We start from the raw sequence: 16,275 nt of genomic DNA, 5'->3' as shown, positions 1-16,275 counted from the left end.
CATGTATTTCTTCAGGTAGTTATTGAATGCTGCTACTGTGTCTGCTTCCACCACCACCTCTGGTAGTGCATTCCAGACACTCAACACCCTTTGTGTGAAACACTTGCCTCGCACATCTTTTTTAAGCTCCCTCCTCCCCTACCGCCAAAAATTGAACCTGTGTGCCCTAGTAATTGATCTCTCCACCCTGGCCTCATACTTTCCATTCTATCCATGCCATTCACAATCTTCTAAACTTCTATCAGGTCACCCCTCAACCTCCTGTGTTCCAGTGAAAGCAAACCCAGTCTGTCCAACCTTTCTTCATAACTAAAATGCTCCACACCAGGCAACATCCTGGAAAACCTTTTCTGTACCCTCTCCAAAGCATCCACATCCTTCTGGTAGTGTGGTGACCAGAACTGTATGCAATATTCCAAGTGTACCCTAACTAAAGTTCTATAAAGCTGCAGCATAACTCGCCTATCCTTATAGTAAATGCTCCTTCCAATGAAGGCAAGCATGTCATAAGCCTTTTTTACTATCTTATCTATCAGTGGTGCCACCTTCAGTGATCCGTAAACCTGCATATCCAGATACCTCTGCATATCAATACTCCTAAGGGTTCTGCCATTCACTGTATAATTTCCACCTGAACATGACCTTCCAGAATGCATCACCTCACATTTGGATTAAACTCCATCTGCCATGTTTGTGCCCATACCTCCAATTGATGTATATCCTGCTGTATCCTCTGACAATTCTCCTCACTATTCGTTACACTACCAATCTTTGTATCATCTGCAAACTTACTAATTAGACGAGTTACGATTTCCTCCAAGTCATTTGTGTAGGTTGCAAACAGCAGAGGTCCCAGCACTGATCCCCATGGTACACCATTAATATCAATCTCCATTCTGAAAAGCATCCTTCCACTACTACCCTTTGTCTCCTATGACAAAGCCAGTTCTGAATCCATCTTGCCAGCTCATCCCTGATACTATGTGACTTCACCTTTTGTGCCAGTCTGCCATAAGGGACCTTGTCAAAAGCTTTACTGACATCAATATAGACAGCATCAACTGCTTTTCCCTCATCAATCATCTTTTAGACCTCCTGAAAAGTCTCAATCCAGTTAGTGAGGCATGATCTTCCCCACACAAAACCATGCTGTCTATTGCTAATAAGGCCATTTGTTTCTAAATGTGTATTGATCTTGTCCCTGAGAATCTTTTCCAATAATTTCCCTATCACTGGTGTGAGGCTCACAGGCCTGTAATTTCCTGGATTATCCTCGTTACCCTTAATTGATGGGACAGCATTGGCTATTCTCCAGTTCTCTGGTACCTCATTTGTGACCAAAGGGGATACAAAGATGTCTGTCAATGTTCCAGCAATTTGTTCTTTTGCAACACTCAATATTCATAGAAATCATGGAATCCGTACAGTATGGAAACAGGCCTTTTGGCCCAACAAGTCTCCACTGATCCTCTGAAGAGCAACCTACCCAGTCCCATTCCCTTACCCTATTATTCGAAATTTACCCCTGACTAATGCACCTAACTTACACATCCCTGAATACTGTGGGCAATTTAGCATGGCCAATTCACCTAACCTGCACATCTTTAGATTCTGGGAGGAAACCGGAGCACCTGGAGGAAACCCACACAGACACGGGGAGAATGTGAAAACTCCACTTAGACAGTCGCACGAGGCTTTAGCTGAGCCTAGGTCCTTGGCACTGTGAGGCAGCAGTGCTAACCACTGAGCCACCATGCCGTTCTGGGATAGATTCCCATCAGGACCTTAATACTTTTTATGATGCACAACTCTTGGTTTTTAATAGCAACTTTCCTTAAATATTTGGCACTCCCTTCCTTGAGATTATCCTCCATCATTCTCTTTAGTGAATACTGACACAAAGATAGTTTAGGACCTTAACGTACCTCTTCTTGCTCCACATATAGATTCCCTCCTTTGTCCTTGAGTGGGCCAATTCTTTCCTCTCTACCCTCTTTGTATATTGGTATAAAAAGCCTTGGGGATCTCCTCAATCCTGTTTGCCAATGACTTTTCATGATGCTTTTTTATCCCTTCTAATTCCTTGTTTAAGTTCTTTCCTACTTTCCTTGTATACTTAAAAGACTTCGTCAGTTTCCATCCTCCTAGGCCTTGCGTAAGCTTCATTTTTATGTTTTTACCAAGGTCATACCTTCCTTGGTCATCCAAGGTTCATGTACCTTGCCATACCTATCCATCATTCTAGCAGAAAAGTTCCACTCCCTAAACTCTTATCAGCTACTGTTTGAAATACTCTCACATGTCCGATGTGGATTTACCCTCAAACAGCTGCCTCCAATCAACATTCCCCAGTTCCTACCTAATATTGTTGTAATTTGCTTTCCCCCAATTTAACACGTTCACCTGAGGACTGCTATTATCTCTATCCATGAGTATCTTAAAACTCACAATATTATGATCACTACTTCCTAAATACTCCCCCACTGAAGCTTCACTTACCTGGCCAGGCTCATTTCCCAAAACCAGATTCAGTGTAATCTCTTCCCTGGTTAGACTTTTTACATACTGTGTCAAGAAACTCTCTAGAATGGTCTTTAGGAATTCTGCTCCCTCCAATCCCCCTAGCACAAAGTGAGTCCCAGTCAATATTTAGGAAGTTAAAATCACCCACCATAATAACCCTGCTGTTTTTGCATCTTTCCAAATCCTGTCGACATATTCTGTCCCCTATCTCCTCCTGGCTGGAGAGGCCTGCAGTATACACCACAGCATTGTGATTTCACCTTTCCTATTCCTGAGTTCTACCCATATTACCTCACTGCACGAATCCAATGATGTATCCTCCCTCCATACAGCTGTGAGGATTCTCCTTTACCAGTAATGCAACATAGCTTCCCCCCCCCCCCCCCCCCCGACCCCCCGACCCCCCCCAACCTTCTTATATCCCTTTCTGTCACAAATGAAACATTTAATTCCAGGGACATTTCAGTTGCCAGTCCTGTCCCTCTTTCAGTCGAGTCTCTGTAATTGCAATAACGTCATTATTCCAAGTACTGAACAAAGCTCGAAGTTCATCTACCTTGCCGATTATTCTTCTCGCATTGAAACACATACACTTCAGACCCCTCCTTTTCCTGCTTGTTCTTGTTCTTTGGTGAGGTCTGTTTGGGAATACTGTGTCCAGTTCTGGTTGCCTGGTTATAGGAATGATATTATTAAGCTAGAGAGGATTCAGAAGAGATTTACCAGGATATTGCCAGAGATGGAAGGTGTGAGTTAGAAAGAAAGGCTGGGAATTTTTTCACTGGAGCAAAGGAGGTTGAGAAGCAACCTTATCAAAGTTTATAAAATAATGAGGGCTGTAGACACAGTTAATGGTAGGTGTCTTTTTCCTAAGATGGGGAATTTCAGGACAAGGGGGCATATTTTTAAGGTGAGAGAAAAGAGATTTAAAAATGACAAGGGCAATTTTTTTACACAGAGGGTGATTTGCGTGTGGAACGAACCTCGTGAGGAAGTGGTAAATGTGGGTACAGTTATAATGTTTAAAAGACATTGGATAAGGACATGAATAGAAAAAGTTTGGAGGAATATGGGCCACGAGCAGGCAGGTTTGACTAGTTTAGTTTGGCTGTTGTATTTGGTATGGCTTGTTTGGACCGAAGGGTCTGTTTCTGTGCTGTATGACTCTGACTCAAAAAAGGAACATTCACATTGGGAATATACTATATGCCCTCCATCAGTCTGAAGAAAACAAAAGAGCAGCTATATTAGCACATTTCCGTAAAGTATAAAAGTAATAGGGTAATGATAGGGGATTTCATCTTGCCCAACATTAATTGAAATAGTCATAACGTGAAAGGTTTAGAGGTAGTGAAATTCTTAAAATGTGTCCAAGAGAGTTTTTTAAAGTGTGTATGTAGAAGACCCTACAAGTGAGGGTGTGCGCTGTCCTGGACTTAATCTTAGGTAATGAAGTTGGGTAGATGGTTGAAGTATTAGTGAGGGAGAATTTTGCAGACTGGGATTTAAGATTGATTTCAAATCCTTGTCCTTTTCCGTAATAAAGTTCTAAACTGGGGAAAGATCAATTTTAACACAGTCAGCTACAATTTAGGCAAAGTGGACTGAATGCCAATACTTTCAGGTGAATCTGTATCTGAGCTGTAGGATACATTCAAGAAGGAGATAGGAGAGTACAGGGCCAACATCTTACAATAAAGACAGACAAACAACTAATCTTGTGAACCCTGGATATCAAGGGATTCACAGGATTAAGTAAGAGAAAAAGAGAGGCGTTGGGGGATACTGAGGGCTTGAAACAGCTGAAGCTTTAGAAGAATACAGAATGTGCAAGGAGAAACCTAAAAAGGCAATCAGGAGAACCAAAAGGGGACATTAAAGAATAATGGCAGGTGAAACAATGGAAAATCCTAAATTATATCATGCATACATTGAAGGATAAATGGCAAACAAGGCAATGAGTAGGGCCCATTAAGGACTAATTTGTGGTAATTTGTGCAAGGAGCAAGAGGACCAGAAAGGGTTCTGCATGAATATTTTGTGTTGGTGTCCACTAGTGAAAGCAACGATGTGTGAATAGAAATTGCAGAAAGGGTTTGTGATATAACTAAAGAAGTTAGCCTTGGCAGAATGCAGTGGTAAGCTTAAAAGTAGATAAATAGGGTCAAGTGAAATGCATTCCGAACTGTTGAGAGGGGAAAGGGAGAAAATAGGAAGGATGTTGGCAGCAGTTTTCAATTCCTCTCTGGTCACTGAGAGGTGCCAGAGGAATGGAGGACAGCCAATGTGGTACCATTATTCAAGAAGGGAGCAAGTGATAAGCCAGGAAGCTACAGGCCGGTCAGTCCTAATCTCAGTGTTGGAGAAACTATTAGAACAAACTCTAAGGTACAGAATTAATTTGCACTTAGAGAGGCAGGGATGAATCAAGAATAGTCAGCATGGTTTTGTTAAAGGGAGGTCATGTCTGACCAACTTGATTGAATTTTTCAAAGTGTGAGCAGGTACGTAGATGATGGCAATGTGTTTATATTGAAAAGTGGTGCAGACTTGAAGCACCAAATGCCCTCCTCCTGTTACTAGTTTTTGATGTTTTTATATTTCTATTCTTCTTTCCTGTTAGTCAAGATCTCAAGGCTTTCGATAAGGTCCTGTATGGGATATTGATAGCAAAGGTGAAAGCCCATGGAATCCAAGAAATTTTGTAAATTGAATACAGAATTGACTGAGAGGCAGAAAGCAGAAGGTGATGGTCAGCGGGTGTTTTTTCTGACTGAAAGCCTGTGTCCGTGGGATTCTCCAAGAATCAGCGATGGGGCCCTTGCTGTTTGTGGTATATATAAATGAGTCAGACTTGTATGTAGCAGGGTTTATCAATATGTTTGTAGATAATGTGAAAATTGGTGGGATGGTTAATAACTGATTATGGGAGGAATAGATGGGCTGATTAGTGGAAGTGGTACTCATACTAGATAAGTGTGAGGTGATGCACTTGGGCAGGACAAACCAGGAAAGGGGATACATGATGAATGGTAGGACCCTGGCAAGCACCAAGAATCAGATGGTATGCAAGTCCACCTAAGGAAGGGACAGATAGATAAAGTAGTTAAGAAGGCATATGGAATACTTGCCTTTATTAGCCAAGGTATAAGAAAGAGAAGGGAGGTGATGCTGAACTGTATAAAATATTGGTTGAGCCACAGGTAGAGTAATATGTGCAGTTCTAGAATCCATGTTATAGGAGGGAAATGATTCACTGGAGAGGGTGCAGCAAAGGATGCTGACTGGTCTGGAGGGGACTAGTTATGAAGAGGTTAGGTAGACTGGAGTTGTTTTCCTTAGAACAGAGAAGATTAGGGAGGGACATGATTAAACTCTATAAAATTATGAGGGGCATACACAGAAACTTTTCTGGTGGAGGGATCAATGACCAGTACACAGATTTTAGGTAATGGCTCAGGGGTTTACAGGAGATGAGAAGAAAAATGTTTTCACCCAGAGCGGTGGGAATCTGGAACTCATTCCCTGTAATGATTGTAGAGGCAGGAACGCTCATAACATTTGAGAGATATTTAGCTGTATACTTGTGATGCCAAGGCATACCAGTGCTGGAAAATGAGATTAGAATTGTTAGTGGTTGTTTTGACTGGCACAGACTCAATGGGTCAATGGACCTTCTTCTTTGTTGTGGACTTCTGTGACTCTGAGCCAGAAGTTTAAAGTTCAAGTTTACTGCAGACGTTGATGGCCAAAAAAGGTGCATTCGTAATGTGGTCAAACAGATTAAATCTTTCCACCATATGTCAATTACAGCTAATAAAAGTATGCATGTAAAAATCTATGTTGCCCAGCAGCTCTGACTCCTTAAACGAACATCAATCCTCATTGCAGCGAGGGTGGAATTTGAATTTCATGCTTTAATGTGAGGGAGATGATGGTATTATGGAGGGAGATAATGGTGGTGTGGATTGATCTACCTTTGCAGAGATCTTGACTAACAGGAAAGAAGAATAGAAATATAAAAACATCAAAAACTAGTAACAGGAGGAGGGCATTTGGTGCTTCAAGTCTGCACCACTTTTCAATATAATCATCCAACTGAATACCTCTGTTTCTGCTTTCGCCTCATATAAATAAACCAAAAGATGAAATGAAAGATAAATAAACGAAAGACACAGGAATGAATAAGCTTTCAACAAAGACTAGTGACTGTTAGCAGTGATTACTTAAACTTAAAAGTTATGATATCGTGAGCTACCATTTTTTAGGACAAATGCCCCAAATGTAAGTCAAATTTGGGAAGATTGTTTAGAGGTAGAGTTTAAAAAAAAGCCTGGTTTTGGGGAGATTATCAAAAGGTTGGAGGAGTTTATGGTAATATGAAGGACTTTGGAAAATATTTTGTAGAGGGAATGGCCAATATGGTTAGGCTCTACTAGTTAAGGAATACTGGGGAATGCAAAAATCATATAAGACCAGGAGAGGAGGATGATTTGGGTTGGTATTCATTTTGAAATCTAGGATGGAGTGAGGCTGGAATAAAATTCATAAACAAAGTTCTCAGGTTTTTTATTTTAGTGAATTGGAAGATAGGAAGCCTATAGATATCAGTTCGAATAGGGTTGATATGAGCAAGGACAATTTATGTGACAAGATGTAGTGAGTGAAGTTTACAGCGGATGGAAATTTGTCTGCAGTGAATAGAATGTTCTTGAAGTAACCTATGAAGTGTAATATTTATTATCCTCAATCAGATTACTTGGTAATTTTTTTAATATAAAGAATATCTGAATTAAGATGATAGACCTTCAAAGAAAATAACTAGGAATTAGAAAGAAATTAGTTTATACCATTTTCAGAGTTTGCTTATCAGTAATTACATTTGAAAGCATAATTGTTTACCAAAAGAAGGAAACTATCAGATTCCATGACTTCAAACAACAGTACTTTGACAAGCATCAAACAAAGCAAGCACCTAAATCTACTCTAAACCTGAGAATCAACAATAGTTAAGCATGGATCAGTAAACAAATTGCAGCTTATTATAATGTCAGCATATATGTTGTCAGTCTCAGTCACAAAATCCACAAAATTCTGCCTTCCATGTGAAGAACTTCAGCATCTCTACTAGGATTTAGCTCGATCTCCAGCTGAAAGTGGACAATCAAGTGGAAGTCCTTGGGCATGGTCTTGAAAACTTACTTGTTTGCAGAATCTCAGCTCTGCTCAAGATAGTTCAGCTAGTCTTGAACCAACAATGTTATCTTAAAGTACTGAAAAGTTGCAGCAACTGCATCTTCTCCAATGGATCTAACATCCTTCAGTTTGCCTGCAAGTGAACTACCATCTGTTGAGTTCTGATTGCTCAGTTTTCTTTTATATTCTATAAACCAAAAGGCTTTGATTTCCAAAAGTCCTCCATTTCCCTTTTTCAATTATGATCTGCCTAAACAAATGCAAATTCTGCCACAGATTCCATCGCAATATTGTTGATCATTAAGTGTATTTCATCTACCATGTTGTGCTTTACTAATGTACGGTAAACCTACATAAAATATTTATGCTGTGAGCAATCCAATAAAGCAGCAGACTCATCGATGTTAGGAAGCATCTGCTGTCAAGTCTGGTTAGCCATTTTAACAATTCCAGTATTGGTGAGGGCAACTAGGACAGTTATATATCCAGCAATTTTAGTGGAGAAAATGTAAGCTTGATGATTACCAGAATGAGTGAGATAATGGAGTCATGCAGTGTATAGAATATATGTATTACCATAGAACCACTTTCTTTAGCATGGGAAAAAAATAATAGAAAAGTCAATCCTGTCTGAACTAGACAGTTAAGGGGGGTTTATTTTCAAGTCAGTTATGCTCTGTGTATAACATTGTAAGAGAGCTATGCAAACTTATAAATTAGGAACAGAACAAGGCCACTGATCAGCTAGAACCTGCTAAGCTGTTCAGTAACATCATGGCTGATTAGTCCACATTGCTACCTATCCCTGATAACTTTTGATAACTTGTTTAGCACAAATCTATCCCTATATTCAAAGGCTGTGGGTGGAATTTTTTAGGAACCTTAAGTGACATGACCAATGGCTATATTTGTGGCAGAATGAGAAATTTTGCAAGGCTTATCTCCTGGTTGGTAGCATTTACCTGCATCTTTTGTTCATCTGCCAAGTGACACACTTCACTGGGGCAGTGCGCTGGAAATCAGGCCCCTCTATTCCTTGAAACAAAAGTTAAAGATCTTAAAATGTAGTCAAAATTCCCCAATTTACCTGCTTTTTTAGACCCAGATTGACAGAAAACATGGATCAGCTTCTGTACTTAACAAGAATAACTATTTATTACTATAGACTGTAGCTATGGGTTAACAATTGTAAATCATCAGCATGCAACTTACTGGATGAACTCAATCCCCTTATACATTCCTCCCTATCACATACACATGGATAAGAAAAAAAAATGAGTGTTATAGATCCGAGGAAAATTGGGAAAGAAGTTCACATGATCTATTGAAATGCTTCTTTTGCTGATCAAACTACTGCTTCTTGATCTTGCTCCTCTGGATGCTTTCACCAGTCTGCACATTTCAAAAAGACTTTCATTATAATTCATATTTTATAGCAGCTGCTGAAAGAAAAATAAGCTGCTTTTATTCACTCTAAAGTCAATTTTACTGCAGAGCACGGTCACAGCTGCTGGGCTGGTGGGTATCTGATGATTTTTCACTAACCTGTTCACAACCCCAAGATGTAAAGCGATCTCTGAACCACTCGTGATTATTGGTTGACAAAAGGCCTTTCTCATCAGTAACTGCTGACTAGTTTACACAGCAATCATCTACTTGTTGCCAACCAAAGATCCATTGTACGCAACTTACGGGCTGCAACTGTTGTGTTATTACACTTTAGCACATGCTGGAACCAGCAACTGTGTAAGTATTTTGTATACTAAATGTCAGGTTACTTACTTTCAAAAGCTTAGAAGCATAGAAACTAGGAAGATTGGTACAGTCGTACATCAGTTGGCCCTTCAAGCCTGCGCCATCATTAAATTTGATCATGGCTGATCATGTAATCCCAGTATTCCATTCCCATTCCCCATGCCCCTAGATTCCTTTAGCCCCAAGGACAATGTCCAGCTCTCTCTTGAATGTCGCGAATGAATTGGCCTCACTTCCTGTGGGAGAGAATTCCGCAGGTTCACAACTCTTGAGTGAGGAAATTCTTCCTCACTTCAGTCTTAATGGCTTATTCCTTATTCTTAGAATGCGACCTCTAGTTCTGGACTTCCCCAGCATTGGGAACATTCTTCCTGCATCTAAATATGTTTGTATGAGATCCCCCCTCATTTTTCTAAATTCCAGTGAATACAAGCCCAATCGATCCAGTCTTTCCTCGTATGTTATTCCTGCCATCCCGGGAATCAGTCTGGTGAATCTTCGCTGGATTTGCTTAATAGCAAGAATGTCCTTCCTCATACTAGGAGACCAAACGTGCACACAATACTCCAGATGTGGTCTTATCTAGGCAATGTATAACTGCAGCAAGACATTCTTCCTCCAATTTTCAAATCCTCTCGCTGTGAAGTCCAGCATGCTAGTAGTTTTCCTCACTGCCTGCTGAACCAGCATACCAGCCTGCAGCAACTATTCTGCCATGATACCCAAGTCTTGTTTCACCTCATCTTTTTCTAAACTGTCACCATTCAAATAATAATCTGCCTTCCTGTTTTTGAGACCAAAGTGAATAACCTTACATTTGTCCACAATATATTGCATTTACCAAGAATTTGCCCACTCAGCCAGTCTGTCCAAGTCACCCTGCAGCCCCTTAGCAGCCTCCTCACAGCTTAGTGTCATCTGCAAATTTGGAGATAATGAATTCAATTCCTTTGCCCAAATCGTTAATTGAAATTGTGAACAGCTGAGGTCCCAGCACTGAACCCTACATAACCTCAGTCATCACTGCCTACCACTCTGAAAAGGATCCATTTATTCTAACTCTCTGCTTTCTGTTTGCCCACCAGTTCTATATCCATGTCAATATGTTGCCTCCAATACCATAAACTTGAACTTTCCTGACTAACCTTTTGACTAACCTTGTCAAAAGCCTTTTTGAAAATCCAAATACACAACATCTACTGATTCAACCTTGTCCACTCTACTGGTCACATCCTCAAAATGTTCCAGAAGATTTGTTGAACATGATCTAATAATCTACAAGAAATCCTTAGTTTTAAAACAGTTAACTTCACATTTCAGTCCACAATTAAAAGTACAGAAAATAAGGTTCCAATAGTCCAATAGGGAATCAGTCTGGTGAATCTTCGCTGGGCTCTCACAATAGCAAGAATGTTCTTCCTCAGACTAGGAGACCAAAAGTGCACACAATACTCCAGGTGTGGCCTCGTTGAGGCACTGTACAACTGCAGCAAGACATCTTTCGTCCAACACTCAAATCCTCTCGCTATGAAGGCCAGCATGCTATTAGTTTTCCTCACTGTCTGCTGCACCTGCATGCCAACCTGCAGCGATTGTTCTGCCATGACACCCAGGTCTTATTATAGTTTCTTGCCACTCAGTGGAAGTTGACAAGTTAGGGGAAGTATACCTTGTTAAACTTCTTACCAACACTACAACTCACCTTTTCTTATAAATGCACCAAATTAGTTAGACACAAGAATTCTTGGCATAGAAAATTGAGATAATTTAATATGACTTGACAGCTATTAAAGAGACATGGTAACTGGGTGACCAAGACTGGGAACTTAATATTCAATGTACCTAAAGGAATAAGTAAAATGTGAAAGGAGATGGGTTAGCTTTGTTAATAGAGGAAAGTATCAGTGGTGTGATATCATTTGTGTGATAGTTGCAATGGATTGTGCTGTGCAATCAATTTGGGAGGAAATCAGGAATAGCAATGGAACAAAGTCACTGGTGAAAGCAGTTTATATACCACGAAAGAATCGCCTTATCATAAGATAAAATACTATGTAGGAAAGAATGGAGGTGAGTAATGACGGATCTACAATTGATTTGCTATTTTTATCTGTGTATCGACTGGAAAAATCAGATTGACAAGGAAGCCTAATTTATAGAGTGCATCAGTGATTGTTTCTCAGAGAAATATCGACCTGGAACTGGTTAGTTTAGATCTAATGATGAGGTAAGATTAAGAAGACATCTTGTAGTTAAGGATCCTCTGGTGATATGGACTCAATGTGATAGAATTTCAAATTCAGTTTGAGTGTGAGCGACTGCTGCAGCACTTTAACTCAGTGGTTAGCACTGCTGCTTCATAATGCCAAGGACTTGGTTTGATTCCAGCCTTCGGTAACTGCCTGTGTAGAGTTTGCATGTTCTTGTGTCTGGGTTGGTTTCCTCCTGGTGCTCCAGTTTCCTTCCATAGTCAGAAATGACTAGGTTATGTGGTCTGTCCATGTTAAATTGCCCCATAGTGTCTAGGAATGTGCAGGGTAGGTGGATTGACCATGGTAAGTATGGGGGTAGGGGTCTGGGTCTGGGTGAGATGCTGTTCAGCAGGTTGGTGCAAAAAGCAATGAACAAAATGGCCTCTTTCCACATTGTAGGGAATCTGATTTTATGATTTATGTCTCAAACCATGCCTTCCACTTGATCAAGGGCAATCGGAGGTATGAAAGAAAATTGTCTAAAATGGGCTGGAAGAATGGATTAATGAATAGGCTAGTGGGTGATTAATGGCAGACATTTCATAACACTCTGCAAAAAATTTGTTCCATTTAAAAATGGCTTGATGTGAAGAATGAACAACCTGTAGTTAACAAAATCAGTCATGGAGACTATCCAATCAAAACTAAAGTATTAAAAGTTGCAAGAACATTGGACATCCAGCACTCTCTCACTCTCCCTTGCCAGCCACTGCCCAAGGACAAAACAAGCTACTGAGAAATTTGTCTTTCCGTCGTAGACACTGCTCTACTGTTGTTTTACTGACCCTTTCTCACGTTAGCTGCATTATCTCCAGTCTGCCCTCAGCCGCAACAACTCTCCCTCCTCTTAGCTGCTTTAGTTCCAGCCCCCACCCACAAATATAGCCACTCCCCTCCCCTCAGCCACTTTAACTGTATTTGGAAAATGAGTACTGCAAATCACTGTTAACCATCATTAAAAGCTGTGTTGCTGTAAGGAGAATGTAGCAAACATCTGCGCTGAGTTCCATGAAAACATTGAGGTTGTTGAGTGCGTGCCTCTTATTTGCTCTCGGATATGTGAAGGGATGGATTTCACATTTGGGTCAACACATACACTCCTGTACACATACAAGCACATATACACATACATACACTCCTCTGTTCTCCTCTCATGCTAAACAATTCCATTCAGAATTTAATAGTGTTCTTTTGAAAAGGAAATTTGAAGTTACCAGGCACAGTACCGGTGGGAGCATATAGTAAGTAGTTGACCTGTAATTGTTTGGGATATATGTTTAGTTTTCATTTTCTTGGTGGTAATCTGGCAGGTTGGATGGCCATATTGACATACTCCCCTTATCTACGTAAAGATATTTTGGCATCAGAAAAGATGAGAAAAGATTTACCAAGTTGATTCTGAGTATGAAGGGGTTTTCTTAAGAGACAAGGTTGTGTAAGTTGGGCTTTTAATCATTGAAGCTTAGGAGAGGGAAAGACCTCCTTATTGAAACAGAAGATACCAAGCAAGTTAGACTGGGTAGATGCAGAGAACTTGTTTCCCTTTGTGGGAGAGTCTGGACTAGAGGGCATAACCTCAGAGCAAGAGGTCACGCACTAAGGCAAAGATGAGGATTATTTTTCTTGCAGGGTTGTCAAACTCTGGTGTGGCTTTACTGTAGGTGATTGTTGAGGCTGGGTCATTAATATATTCAAGGCTGAGATTCACAGATTTTTAATTAGTAAGGAAATTGAAGGTTATTGGGACAAGGTAGGAAAGTTGAGTTGAGGATCATTAATGACTAAATCAGTCATGTTATCATTGAATGGCAGAGCAGACTCAGAATCACAAGTTGATATGGTGCAGACTTGAGCTGAATGGCTTACTTCTACTCTGTCCTATGGTCTTATCTGAAGGGCCTTCTGCAGAAGTGCAGCAGCAACCTTCTTCTGATGTAACCACAAAGGAAACACATTGTGGGAGCTCTCGGGAAGTCAAGTGAAAACATTACAAAGGGTTGATGTTCAGTATTTCTGTTAACTGCTGTATAGAGATGTCTGTTTATTGTTTATCGTTTTACGTTGGTACTTAACGACATTATGTACAAGTGGCTGGAGGAACAAATCCGATTGTAGCTGTCGGGATGGTAGTAAGGAGTATGGGACTACTAGTATATTGGGGATGGATGGGATGTTTTAAGTGAAGTGCTCTGTGATGAGCTGCTCTTCGAAAGCTTTACAAGCTTGGGACCATCGTGGTTAATCCTTTCCCTGCTGTTCCTCCTTGTTCTTACTTCTGATTTGTTCACACCAAGTTTATTTAAGGGCTGGTCCCTCAGGATGACAAAGTTAACAAATATTGAATTTGATTAGTTTAATTTCAATTTTCAGATACTGCTGCATGTATCGGGGACAGTGGTACTGTCACTCCTAATCAATGGTACCACAATGGGATGGATCGTCAATACCTTGGGTAAACAAACATCTGTTGGCTTTAATACTATATAATAAATAATAGCTTGTTAATCTAAATAGCAAGGCAGCTTTGATGTATGAACCTGGAATAACCCAGTACTGTTCAGCTCTGTTTTTGCTCTCACAATTGAAATAATTTTTATGAGTTTTAACACACTTTGTTTCTTTATAGGTGGCTTTTTATTTATTTTAAATTTTCACTGTGAGTATTGATCACAAAAGTAAAGCTAAATGGGAGAATTGCTAAGTTTGGTCAACTGCAAAATTAGATTCCTGAAGAAGGGCTTATGCCCGAAACGTCGATTCTTCTGCTCCTTGGATGCTGCCTGACCTGCTGTACTTTTCCAGCAACACATTTTTCAGCTCTGATCTCCAGCATCTGCAGTCCTCACTTTCTCCTGCAAAATTAGATTCTAAACCAAATGGCCCTGGGTCGCACTTGAGAGACATGAGCTCATTATTCAGGCTGACATTTAATTGCAGGTAGACTGGAGGAAGAGTTGAGAGATTGAGTGAGTAAAATTGTAGCAGAGGGAGTTCATTATTAGAACATGAAAGTTCTTATATTTTGTGCCGAAGAAAGATAAATCAGAGTTTTCGCGATTTTTGAGCAGATTTGTAGCTCAGGTTAATGATAAGTATACAAGTTGGCTCGATGAGCTGGAAGGTTTGTTTTCAGATGTTTCGTCACCATGCCTAGGTAACATCATCAGTGAGAGTCTCTGGTTAAGTGCTGGTGGTGTGTCCCGCTTCTCTGTTTATAGGTCTTGGTTTCTTAAGGGAGGTGATATCATTTCTGGTTCTTTTTTACAAGGGAAGGTAGATGGGATTTAAGTTGATGTCTTTATTGATGGAGTTCTGGTTAGAATGCCATGCCTCGATGAATTCTCGTGCATGTCTTTGCTTCGCCTGTCCTAGAATGTGTGTATTATCCCAGTCATCGTGGTGTCCTTTGTTTGTATTTACGGAAACTAGTGATAGTGTGTCATGTCTTTTGGTGGCGGGTTAGTGTTCATGTATCCTGGTGGCAAATCTCTTGCTTGTTTGTCCCATGTAGTATCAGGCAAAACAAAGACATGCACAAGAATTCTTAGAGGTGTGGTATTCTAACCAGAACTCCATCAATAAACACATCAACTTACATCACATCTATCTTCTCTTGAAAAAAAGAACCAGAAATGACATCACCTACCTTAAGAAACCAAGAACTATAAATAGAGAGGTGGAACATACCACAGCGCTTCACTGGAGACTCTCACTGATGATGTCACCTAGTCATGGTGATGAAACATCTGAAAACAAACCTTCCAGCTCAGCGAGCTGACTTACATACAGATCAGAGTATGTTTTACATGGAGCTGAGTAGGAAAGGGAGCCATTTAGAGATCCATCGAGTATAGAAACAGTAAAATCCTCTCTTATGTATTCTTTCAATCTTCATGTATTAATATTTCTGTCATTTTGCTGAGGTATCTATTCAAAAAATAAGTTCCCCTTAAAAACTTCAGTCTTTACTCAATGTTAACGTTTCAACCTCCAAATCAAAAAGTCCTGGGTTCAGTTCCATTCCAGGGAGATGAGCTCAATGATTAAGATGATGCTTTTTGCAGGTAGATTGGAGGAAGAATTGAGTAAAAGTGTAGCAGAGGAAGTTTATTGTTGGGGAAGTGTGAGTTCTTAACACTTTGCACCTAAAGGTTATATTTGTGAGTAAAACTAGCAAAGGGAGTTCATTGTTGGGAAGATAATTTGGAGTATGTTTTAAATGGAGCTAAGGGATAAAGGAGGGATTTAGAAATCCACATACAGAATCAATAAAAACTAATAGATAAGTTTTAAAAATTTAACTGTACATAGATACATCAAGAGACAGCCTATAAGACCTTAGATATAGGAGCAGAATTAGGCTATTCGACCCATTGAGTCTGCCATTCGATTTTTGCTTATACGTTTATCAACCCATTCTCCTGTCTTCTCCTTGTAACTCTTGGTCCCCTTCTTAATCTAGAAGGAATCAACATCTATCTTAAATATACTCAATGACTTTGCCTTCACAATCATCTGTGTTGGTGAGTTCCAGAGATTCACTACCCTC

Source organism: Chiloscyllium punctatum, chromosome 22 (assembly GCF_047496795.1).
Source record: "Chiloscyllium punctatum isolate Juve2018m chromosome 22, sChiPun1.3, whole genome shotgun sequence".
NCBI classification, from domain to species: domain Eukaryota; kingdom Metazoa; phylum Chordata; class Chondrichthyes; order Orectolobiformes; family Hemiscylliidae; genus Chiloscyllium; species Chiloscyllium punctatum.
This window is presented reverse-complemented; position numbering follows the sequence as displayed.